Consider the following 12,658-nt stretch of genomic DNA (forward strand, 5'->3'; position numbering starts at 1 on the left):
ACTGAGGGTGCACTCAATCCCCTCATCCAGATCATCGATAAAGATACTGAACAAGACCGGCCCCAAAACTGAGCCCTGGGGAACACCGCTCGTGACCGTAACCTAATCTTTTGTAGCATTTTTTTTTCTTTTTTTTTCTTTCCAATTTTCATAATAGCCCTGTAATTATAGGAAGAGTATCACTCTACAGTCTAAAGGTGGAATAAAGTATTTTAGATATTCATTAAGACAGGAATGAATATTAAACTAATCAAGCTGCTGTCTTCACATTATTTTTAACCTTTTTTCAGCTGGACAACTGATTTTTCTGCATCCACGCTGGAGAAGGTTTCAGGAAACTCTTACTGCTTTTTAGGGAGCCCTTATCAGCATGAGCACCATCTTTGACTACCTTTGAGCAGTGTTTACTCTCCTTTACCTCGTGAGCCTCTACCAATAAAATTACTGCCAATCTTTGTAAGAATTTATAGGTGAGTCAGGAACCCACACACCAAACCACAAACATCACCAGCCACTGAAAGAATTTCCCTGTCCTTCAGAAGCCTCCTCCTGCAGAGCAGCATCACTCCCCTTTGCAATCACCATGCCAGATGCCTCTCAGGTCACACTAGTGGTCTCTTGGAAAGTGGGGACAAAAAGGCATTGCGGTACATTTGGCTCTTAGCATACCTGCTGACTTGTCTGCATTTCCATCATCTTCCAGGTAGTATTGGTATCTGCTCCTGGTAACAGTGTCTTGTCACTACTGGACTATAGAGCCCTCACTGCTCATAGTTTACGTTAGAGAGGCTCCTCCTTGCTTATTTGACCCCATTTCTCTATTCTGGCTTTACAGCCACGTGTAACTTCACTTTGCTCCCCTTTATGTCTCACAGCTCACATAAACACTGGACTACTAATATTAAAAAAAGAAAAAATCCAGAGATTTTAGCTGACTTTCAGTTTCAGGTGTCTAAATGTCAGGCTACAAGAGGCTCTCTTGTGCTTTCCGACTGTATCAGAGCTTGAACTACCAAGTTATTAGGTAACAGCTCATTGGCACAGAGCTCCTTCCAACGCATTCAGCTGGCTCAGCTCTTTCTGGTCTGAGAACACTTTCCATTTTTCTGACTGGCGATGCATCCCATCAGCAAGGACCCACATTATTTTTTAATCTTCAACTGGTAAAGGGCTGCTGAACAAGTACAATTGTCATCTCCAAGCGTGACATCTAGCACTGCTGGCATTTATTTTGCCCATCTTAGGTGTCAGTGGAATACTTGTTGCTGTTTGCTAACAGGCTTTGAAGACTTCCAGCTGTGGACAAGGATGATGGAAATTGTGGGGCAAGGGATTTATTACAAAACCTCAGCATTTGGCGTTATCTTACTAAAGTATGTGGCCCTCTTTCTGTTATTTAGCTGTCACTGCTAATATTGATCCAAATTGGAGCCGAGTGCTGCCGAGCCCCTGCAACTTGCAAAAGCCAGGGAGTTGTTCCTTAGTACCTTACCAGTGTCCCCAGTGCTCTTCTTCAGTGCTCACAGCAAACACAGCAGTCATTTCTTGGTTCTGACACTCACTGCAGTGACTGATTAGTAGCCTGTAAGCAACTAAATTTTAGTTCCCTGTAAAAGGTTGTTTTCCTTTAACTGGTCTGGCAGTCCAAGAATAGCTCTGTGCACTCTAATACATAGAGTATTGTAAATAATGACAGATAATGCTATCAAAGTCTTTTCCTAGAATATAGGGATTAACTCACCTCATTAAAATGTACACATTCTGCATAGCATAATGCAGTACTACTTCAGGACAACTATTTAAACCAGCCAAAAGATACTATGTTCTGTGACAGCTAGGATGATCCCTAGCTGTCCTCTTCCCTGTATTCAGATTTTTATAATCTTTTTAGATTAGTACATAGATATCATAGCACTGAGCACTTTTAAAAACCTAAAATAGGCTACATTAGCTTAAATTTCTAGGTAGTAAAGAAACTTGAGAGGAGAGAAACATAATTAACTTGGAGCATGGAAGGATTCCCTTGCGGGAAAAACACCCTGAACTAAAAATGGTAGTTTGTACAAAGTACCTAACAGTGAACATACAGAACCTGGCAGGTTATGCACTCTGAAGACTGATGTCTTAGGTTGAAAGCAGTAAGGTTTTTCTTTTATTTTCCCTTGAACATTTGTTCTTAAGACATTTAAAACTTATCTGATTTCTTTGGATATTAAAATGTAATCATCACAATTTTCAGTGCTTGGTTTTTTTCTTTCAAGAAAATGAAAATAAAAGCTGTGTTGCTGGAATTGCCTACAGGTATTTCTCTACATTCAAAGAATGCTTCTGAAAGCTATGCTAGCACATGGAGCCCAGTTCTGCTCACATTAAAATAAAAGGTGAAAGTATCCTGGGCGTCAGCAGATGGAGAAGGTAGGAGATGGAGAAAGCAGAAGCCCATACAAGATCAGGCCCTCCAAAAACCAAACCACTTTTCCCAAATGATTCAGTTTTTTCCTCATAACTTACTTTTTCTTTTCAACTTGCTAAAGTAACTCTTAGTGGTTTCTGGGCTGCTTAATTTCTTTCTGCTTCTGCAACAGCCTCTGTGACAAATGGCAATTGCATACATATCTGCTTCAGAATCAAGCTCTTGGACTGGTATTTATCAGCTGTGTAAATGCCTGATCCTGCAGATGTGTAGGTGGCTACAGAAAGGTGAATTTTACAGAACTGACTGTTGATCTACTACAGATGAAAATTTTAAAGTCCAGACTCCCATACTAGTTATTACTGTCTTACCGTAATTCAATTTAACAGCCTTACCTAATTATTCTGGCATAATATGTCAATCAGTTGCAAACCCCCTGCAACACTGTTTGTTTTTTTTTTTTTAAATTATGGTTACATTGCCAACTTAAACAAAACAAAAGATATTTCTTTCAGCTGTGTTACAGACCATTGGCCTGATTAATTCTAAGTCCTAGGAAATACTGCTATTGGAAGAAACAACTTTGCAAACCCAAACTTCTTTCTTGTGCAATTCTCAGTCTCTTGCTGATTGGTCAGGATCTTTGGCTGGTTTACATCCTTCTGAACAAATCCTTAAAAGAGGCAAATTGTTTGTTTGTTTGTTTTTGAAAAATTCCAGAGTAGCTCTGTAAATACGAATTTCGGAAGACTACTACAGATTAGATGTGTTACAGTTTATATCAAGAAATCTTCTGCTTTATCAGTATGTCAGAAATCTTACGAGATACTTTGTATTGTCTTGTACCATAAAATGACAAATCTAGGATATCCTTCACTGAGCCTGCTTAATAATGAAAAAGCTGCCATACAAGATAAAGAAGTGAATACAGATAACACAATGAAGCTTGAAAATGGGGACAGAAAAAACTCTCCAGGCCAAATAGAAATCTACTGGGATTCTGTAAATGAACCAAAGAGGAGTTCATTCCCATTTTTTTAAGAATTAGTAAATCAGTCTCAATTAGAAATTCTTCTCAATTCCAAATAAGAATTGTCATTATTTATTAACACAATTTCTAACCAAGGATGTCACTACGCATTAAAATGGTAACAAACCGAACCTCACAACTGTAATTTTCAAAATTCCAGTCTCACATCTTGTTCCCAGTTAAAGTGGTATATCATTACTGGATAAGCCAGAAGGAGTAAATACAGGGTAAACACACTGAAAATCATGTCCTGCCATCTGCTGAGACCACTCTGTCCCATGTCTTTTTCAGTCATATAATAATTTATTGTATTATGAAACTATTCAATAAAACATTCTATTACCTAACAATGATCTTATTTTAGTGCAGCTCTAACTGAAACCAATGGAAGTTTTGCCTGCAAAATGTTACGGCATGGTTGGATGCTAATTTTCTACCTTCAGGTAAAGTTCTAGTCCCTTTTTTCATAAAGAGCTCTTAAAACCAGAGAAATCAGTCTTTATCAGTTTTTTAGGTAACACACATTAATTTAATGAAATTTGCTTAGTTTCCTATTTGGAATGAATACAGAAAATACAGTAGAGGGTCAGGGACAATTCATCCTTTCCAAAGCATTTTTAATTAAGTGCGCTTTCTAACCTGTCCAAAAAAAGGTCACAACCTGAAATCTATCTTTTTCTAATGATATATATAAACATAATAAGGACACTGAGGGCACTAAATTATGCTTAGAACAAATAATGGAAGTATACCAAAGGTCTGAGAAAGCACTTCAGCCAGTGGAGTGTGAATGCACATTAACTTTCTGCTATAAACTTTACAGACCAGTTAGACGATTAATTCTATCACAGTCACCTACAGCTTTAACACTGGTTTTGAAAGAGATTTTTTCCAATACTTGTTAATATTATTTTTGTGGTGACATTTATTGAAGCATAAATATAAACAAACTTCATAAACATGAATTAATAATGCTGGCATTTAAAAAGTTTTAAGAAGTATTCAAAAGCGGTTAAATGATTTGCCCAAAAGAAGAGGAGTTATTGAGAGAACAAAGCACAGGACAACATCACAGTGTATCAGTGTTAATAATTTGTAACTTTTCCAAAAATGAACCGATGTTCCTTCTTTCTACCATCTTCCTCACTATTCAGAATTATAGTTTCAGCTAGAAGGGATTAACTAAAGAAATACACGTATTCATGTACTACAGAATGAATCAGTTCACTGCTTCTGTCATTTACAGTTTACAATGCTGAACCTCCACATGGGTAGTAGTGAGCATCCCAAGAGTAACAGCAAGCACTCTACCCCACTCTGTCTTCTTTCCGTGTATTTGCTGTCTCTAAGTGATCCTTCTTCACAACCCATTTTAGGTAACATAATATTAATTATAGCTGTTCTCCAGAGGAAAAACAGTGGTAAAAAAGCAAGCTAAGGTTACTGTTTCCTTATGAGATATGCTATGAAGAACAGTCAAATTCCACTGAAGTATTTCATTACTAGCTAGTATAATACTGAATCACAGCACAACTAACGAGTATAATTGCATTCAGAAAGTTTCATTTTAAGAACGTGTCAAACATATAATTTGATTAGGGCGTGTGAGTATCTGTGCATGGGTTGTTCATGGTACATTTTTATGTATGTGAATCATAAGGCATTATGAGCCACCTACCTCCAGGTAGTAGGGAAACTGCAATATTCCTTCCTATTAGAAAGAAACCTGGACCATCTTTTTAAAAGTTGACAGCATCTATTTTATCCCCTAAGCCTTCTAGTTAGACCAATAACATTCATGATGTTACTGAGAAATGATAGTTAGGAATTTTCTAATCTAAAAGAGAATTTGAATTTTCTGGTAATAATAAATATTCTAAAATTTTAAAAATTAAGCATTAGTATGGCATTTACAATTCTGAATAGCTCTATTTTTTGGAAGATGTTGCTGATTTTAATGGGGGAATAGATTGTCAGTTTATTAAAGTTTGGAACAGGTTTATTAGTTAAATAGATTGTATGTTAGGAAAAGAGCATTAAGTTTGCCTGTAAGAGGTAAGTATTTCTGTTCAGGATTGCATTTTTGCTTAGAAGACATGCAAGATTAAAAATCATCTTTCAAGTAGCTACTGACCAGGCTTCCCGCATACCTTAGCCTGTACGTTATAAATCTCCTCTGTTAGCTTGTTAATAACCTCAGCTGCAAAGTCCATCATCCTTCTGGAGAAGCAGCAACGCAGTCTTCAAGTCAGCTCAGCTTACTGTCGCACCTGACTGGAACAATAAGATGTTATGTCAACAAGACATGCAATGATTACAAAGCCAGTAACTGTTGATAAATTTCCTTTAGAACAGCCACTGGTTACAGTTCCTATATAGCTTTTTCCATTTCCCACATCTATAATGGAAATGACATTATGAATAACATCTTTAATTTTCATGGATCAACTAAAGATACTTGTACCATTAAAATTGTGTTTAGAATGCTGCAGCATCCTTGGGGCTGAGGCCATATTTCCCTATTGTCTTACAATATCTTGAGCAACAGATTTCTGCTGTAAAAGCAGAACTAAAGAGCTTCTGTTGACTCTCAATAACAAACTAATACGTATGGCTGAAAATGAGTTAGAGGAAAGAAACTCTTAACTTAGAAGCAAATTCCAGATTTCTGTGTGTTATATATAAACAATAAAATTATAAAAGCATGAAAAATAACATGAGAACATCTTTTAATATTAGGTTGAGTGCAATGAAACTACCCTTTGCTGTATGATGATTATATAAAATGCAAACAATGTCATTTAGCATTGCTCTCACTCATTATTTCAAGTGAGAAGGAATATAGTGAAAGGAATTTAGAAGGGGGGTGGATAGTGTCAGCAGTAATAACATAAATGATTACACATTACTATAATTAGCAATGGAATTTAAAGAATTAAAAAAGCAACATATTTGCTTTGTTTTTAACTATGCTTTTGACTCAGCAGCAATTCCATTGATGTACTTGGCAGAAAAGTTTCTCTCAGTCTTTTTTAAAATACAAACCCATTAGAAGGAGAAATGCTGTGACCAAAGGTAAACACTTCAATATAAAAAGGGCCCTAAAAAACCCTCCAGAAGGCAGTTTAATCCAAATCTGGGATAACTATGGATTAAGAATACATTGATGTTCGTTTGTGCTCCCCTCTTTTAATACTACTACCTCAGGCTAATATGCTTTGGACTATTTTCCCCAACCCTTATACTGACCAACTCTTATGTTATAGTTGCTTTTTTTACTTTGATACACAAATTTGTGAAGCAACCTTACATCGCTACCTCTAACAATCTGTATACTTAGTTTCTTTTATTTCATTCTGAAGTGTGATTTCTAAAGGTTATAGGTGTCAATGAAAAAGTGATGCTGAGGTACAAGAAAGGCTTGCACTTAGAGTACGTCAAACTTTGCTTAATTGCAGTTGCAATATGCTTAGAAACATATCTGTGAAATTGATGAATGATTTATCTGATCTAAAGTATCTGCATGTGCATTTGCAGCAGCTTTCTATGCAAATCAGGTACTTATGCACACAAATTATTCTAGTTAGCTACAGGAGTCTATGATGACCTAATCTGCATGTTCAGCTGTAGTACACCTCTAAATTAACATGAAAACCATGTGCATCTTTTGCATGCAAAAGTGCATGCCCAATTAGATTGAAAGGTGGATCTTTTATAATCCCTGCATTGCTTTACTATTCTTTTAATTGGAATGTACATGTCACTGGCATTCACTTTAACTCATAAGAATATTTTAAAGATATAAGGAATAATTTGCTGAAAATATTAAATAAAAGTTTTAAAAATAAGTATATTCATCCTTTGAATAACTGTAATTCTCATATACATTTTTAAAATTTGGGAACAGAAAACATCATCTTTTATGGCAATAAATACCTGCAAATAATATTCTTAAGTTAAAGTTAAAAACTTCATCAAGGTTTTTATATGCAATACTTGTTTTCACAGCATCACAAAAAAGGATACTTTTAATATCTCAGTGTATGGGGACAGAGGTTGAACGTGAGGCACAGCAGACACTGATTATATCCTCACTAAACCACAAAATAGCCAGCAGATAAATTGTGACTTAACAAGTGAGCCGGGCTTACAGCTGTCAGATAAAGCTGTACTTCAAAGGTGAACAATAAAGTTTATATAAGGTCCTTTGTCAGGGTACAGCCAGTAAAACCAAAACTGATAAGCTCATGAAATGCTACTTGTACCTGGACTTTCATCCTTTGGCTCTAGGAAAAGTAGTTGCTGGACTAACATGTGAGTTTAAAGAAGGAACCATGTGAAAATAATATCCATAGACATATAGACTATTGAATCAAGGTATAGAAAGACAACATCGTCACTGTTAGTAGCATAAACTATTCATAACCTATGCATGATGACCAGTTAAGTTGAGAAGCAAAATGGAATAAATATAGGCATGTGAACTTCTCGTAGTAAAAATGGAAGACTTGCTGAAAATTTCATCACTTCACTTTCTTTACAATAAATTTGAAAAGGGGTTCACTTCAGTAAAAAATTCTACTGTGAAGGGTGAAGACTTTGCACAAGGCCAAGGTTCTCAATACTGAAACACATTAGAGACCGGATTTGTTTATCTTCTCTTCTTTTTAATGCTATTAAGAAGGTCAAGTAGAGAGGGATACAGGTACAGATTGCACTCTTCCTTATGTTGATAATATATAGGAAGGGCCACAGGAGTACTGGAAGTAGGATTTCTAAAATCCGAATATACATTAAAAAGGAATCTGAATGCTTTTGTGCTATGCTCTGCATTGGGAACACAACATTTTCCCACACATAGGTATTTTCTCTCTGTTTTGGTTGCAAAAATAATAATTTTTTCAATATCTTTAAGTTAAACCCCAAGTGATGTTAAAATTCACAAATATACAATGGCAGAAACTTTTGCACGTACCTCCATCTACAACAACAATAAAGTAGACAATTTTGCTGTTTTAGAGGCAAGTCTTGCTTGAGCCACAGAGAAGTCACTATTTACTAGTGAACAAAAAGATGAGAAAATTCTCACTTCTTGTGATTTATTCCAGTGACAGGGTTAATGACACAGGTAGACATGCCCATTGACTCATTAAATTGAACGGCAAGACACAGCTAGAAGTTAATTTTCTTTGGTACGTGCTTAGGCACCTAGTTACGACAGTATTTGTGTCACCAGAATTTATTCCCGACCTAAAACTGAGTCGATCTTTCAGTTCAAATCTATGGAGGCATTTTAGTACAACTTTTTATCTTTCAAAGCTCTGTAGTAGTAACAGCTTGTATCTTTTGTAGGTCAGGCACCAAGATGGACTTGCAACATGTAAATTAGCTGATTACAGTGGTACAGTCGCTACGGTTGTTTTGCTACACAAATATGTAGACATGTAGAATATTAATAACAACTTTCATTCATAGGCAACATATGAATGATCAATGAATGAGGTTTTCAGTGTTTAGCAGAAACCTTTTAGCAAGGTTTGATGTAACATTGTGAAATATGTAATCTCCGGTGTAGTAGATATAGCTGTGTGTGCCACCCCATATGGTAAAAAATACACTGAAGAAGCCTGGCTCACTCCGAAGCGTGGCTGTGCAAGTTGTAAACATTTACTTTAGGAATATCCTGAAGAAAAATCTGAAGTTGGAATCAGAAGGAGCTAAGCAATTCGGGTCTGCACATCCCCGCTGAGGCGGAGGGTGTGTGGTTTCTATCATCAAGGTACACTGTGGCAATCAAGGAAACTATCAAGAAAAAAGGGCTCTGAGACTCCTCATAGTTCAGCCGTGCTGGGAGCTGGGATTGTTTTTCCATCCCGGTATCAAGCAATGACATTACAAGGAAGGCCAGCTGCAAAAGGAGAATAAAATACCTGTGTCATAAAAGTGTTGGGAAAATTCATTAATCTCTGTGAAATGGATTTAATTTCTTGGGTAGGTGCTAATTATCACTTGAGTACGCACCCCAAAATACTTCATATAATTTTGAGAATGTCAAAGCAGTTTTGCCTGCTTTGCAAACAAACTGAAATAAAGCAACGGTAATTTTGGCATACCATTTTAAAGTCTTATCCTGAATTTCAGTCCCTGTTTCTGCAGATATCCTGCCCACTGGTTGCTGTTAACATTATGGGCACTTCTAGAGAACTACTGACTGGCCGGCCTGATCCCGGCTCCTGGGAAGGTTACGGAGCAGACCCTCCGGGAAGTCACGTTCAGGCACAAGAAACAAGATGACTGGGAGCAGCCAGCACGGATTGACCAAGGCCAGACTGTGCTTAATGCGCCTAACCAGCCCGATATTCTGCAGTGTGATGACCGGCTCTATGGACAAGGGGAGAGCTGTGGACATTGTTTACTGCGACTTCAGCAAGGCTTTTGACATGCTCTCCCACTATCATTATAGCCAAACTGGTGAGATACGGACTAGACAGGTAGACGGTACGGATGGGGGAAAAACAGCTGAACCATCAGGCTCAAAGGCTTGCGATCAGCCGTTCAAAGTCCACGGGACTTCAGGATGTAAGCTACATGCACAACAATATAACTGAGAACATGTTTATGGGTATTTAACCTGAATGTGAAAAGGGCTCATATCCTTTACTTACAGTAGGAGTGGAAGGCTCTAAGCTACTTCCAGGCCTGTCCATTTCTAATCAGCACATTAAAAAACAAATGAGCCAATGACTGTATGCCTCTTAAGAGATAAGAAAATTTACTTAACATGTTTAAAAATTAAAAGTATGTCAATTGCCAGAGAACAATTTAAGAGGCTACAATTGACCAGTGGCTAATACCCCCTAGGATTTAGAATGTGAGGAGTAATAATCCTCAGTCGGACACGTTATTCTTCTATATACCTGAGTGGCACGAAGGATCATGCAGATTTGCAGTCTTGATCCACTGTGTTTCTCACCTTGACGTGTCTATGAAATACCACTGACATTGCCTCACATGGGAACTGGGAACGTTATCTCTGCCACGGATGGAAAGTGCTACTGCCAGTGGTCAGCACAGAAATTTAGAAATGCTGCATGGAAGAAAACCCGGTATGGCCAGATCCAATCCTCTTTTTTGGAAAGTATCTAACACTTCCTTGAAATGTTGGTACGGGATACTGGCACATGCTGCTCTGTTTTGATTGGTTTTTGTTAACAAAAAGATCAGATCCAGACTGCATTGTCTCCTCACTGGAAATTTGGCCTACTGACATGTCCGTTCATCTCATCATTAATTACATTAATCAGTGTATTGAAACTGAATTACTCTATACTTTTAGTCCATTTTGAATGTCACCAGTGTATTTGGGAATGTCTGTGATACCAACATCTCTGGGTGTAAACTATGAGAAATTTTCAAGGCTTAAATGGATCTAAAACTTGTAATCTAGTCAATTAAAAAAGTAAGTTAAATACAGGTTCATACTCAAAATTTGTTCTGGATGCATTTGCAGTTTTGCATTGTGTATTGTGTTTACAAAGCCCTCTCTTGCCTACTGCTATATAAAATAACAACATAAACAAAAGAAAGTGACTGACCGTAAGCCATAGCACAACAGTGAAGCTGACAGACAGCACTGTCAAGTAGCCTCAGTACATAAACGGAGATTCATTACATAAATTTTAGATATTAGTAATCTCAGTTGCTACTTGCAATAGAAACAGATAAAACTATACAGCTTTTGATTATGAAATTTTCAGTGTCCCTTGAAGTTTCTTCAAGTTTTTGCTATACAGATAATTTTACATGGGGAATTACTTGTTTCCTCAAATCAGCATTTCAGAAAACTTTATGGCCCACATTAAGCGTTGTATTATGCTGTTACGCCTGCCAACATTAGAGGTGACTTCGGTCACCGGTCTTTGATAGTGACACATGTAACTGTTTCCTGTAACAGCAGGGTTCTTTCTGTTTTGCATCTGGATTTACTGTGATTAAGCACTTACACTGGCTGGGTCCACTGCCAGCTCATCTCTGGCATTTACCAAACAGAATATTTTGCAAAGCACCTGGGTAAGGACTGCTGTCACCAATACTCAAACCACCGAAGACCGTAAGGATTGCAAAATCAAAAACCGAGGGGAGACTTTGGCTTCTGATGTACACTGTTACTGGACTATGTCTGTCAAATGGCAATTGAGGGAGGCGGCAGCCCATTTCTCCAGGACTCTGTACTCTCTTCTGTCAGTCATTTCTTGTGAGCATGTGGATTAAATTATCAGTGATCTATGCCTCAGTTTACCATTAGGAACACTGATACATTAAACCAAGGATATTTTGAGATTTAACTAAGCAGGGTTTGTAGAAGATTATGAAAACATTCTATTACAAGCATAAAGCGTGATTTTTTTCATACTGATACTGTGAATGTGCACTACCAAGATGCACAGGGACACGCCAAGTTCCTGGGTCTCCAGTCATACAGAGGTAACGGTCAGAAATGATGTGCGTGCTTCTTTCAAATCTGGTAACTCTAGGTCTGTGGGACAAGGTTACTCACTAAAAATAGTGCTGTCTCAGGAGCAGATTCCACACAAGCCAGAACACGCCATAGCAGTGTATCTGTGCAGCAAGACCACATGCAACAGTCCACAGAAAGGAGCAGTATAACTCCGCTTTAAGACTCTTCTTGGCAGTTGCACTGGTTTGGTTAGAACAAAGCCAGCATCGGTTCCTTCGTGGCTATCCAGAGCGGAAAGCTGTGCCGCACTGCATCACAGGGCCCCGTCTCACCGTTCCCTCCATCGCTTCGCACAGCACCGATGCAGATTATTGTGCGTTTCACGTCGTGCGAGCACGACTGATGTGGACAGCCTGGGAAGCGTTCTCCAAGCTACACCGTGCAGATAAATGGAAATAATACATATTTACTCTGTCTTTTCTTTCTCTTCCTAGCCCCTCCAGTAGTATTAGTCTCTTCACTGATATTTGCAGCTTTTTTTTTGCCGTTCACAGGCATCACTAACGCAGCTTTACCACCAACTAGAACGCTGACGAAGGAAAGAACAGCCCTGCCAGTGATGGGGGGTGCGCGTGTGACAGGGCAGCAGGTTGCCACAGCAGCCGGAACGCGAGGAGCACAGGCGCCTGGGAAGGGACACGTACAAGCAGCTACAACGCCCGGTGCCAGAGGTGGCCGGGGGAGGGGGGCCCAAGGG

The 12,658-nt window shown here is 38.2% G+C and overlaps 1 long non-coding RNA gene across 1 annotated transcript in view; it reads right to left on the minus strand.

The window, feature by feature from the left end:
• LOC103898067 overlaps window positions 1-12,519 on the minus strand; it is a 23,935-nt gene extending 11,416 nt beyond the window's left edge. The window contains exons 1-2 of the long non-coding RNA XR_657524.2: window positions 11,857-12,519; window positions 5,594-5,717 (exon numbers count right to left, since the gene is read on the minus strand). This is a non-coding gene — a long non-coding RNA (uncharacterized LOC103898067). The remainder of the gene's footprint in view (window positions 1-5,593; window positions 5,718-11,856) is intronic.
• Window positions 12,520-12,658: the final 139 nt, after the last annotated feature.

This window comes from Aptenodytes forsteri, unplaced genomic scaffold, assembly GCF_000699145.1.
Source record: "Aptenodytes forsteri isolate BGI_AS27 unplaced genomic scaffold, ASM69914v1 Scaffold66, whole genome shotgun sequence".
In the NCBI taxonomy this organism is placed as follows: domain Eukaryota; kingdom Metazoa; phylum Chordata; class Aves; order Sphenisciformes; family Spheniscidae; genus Aptenodytes; species Aptenodytes forsteri.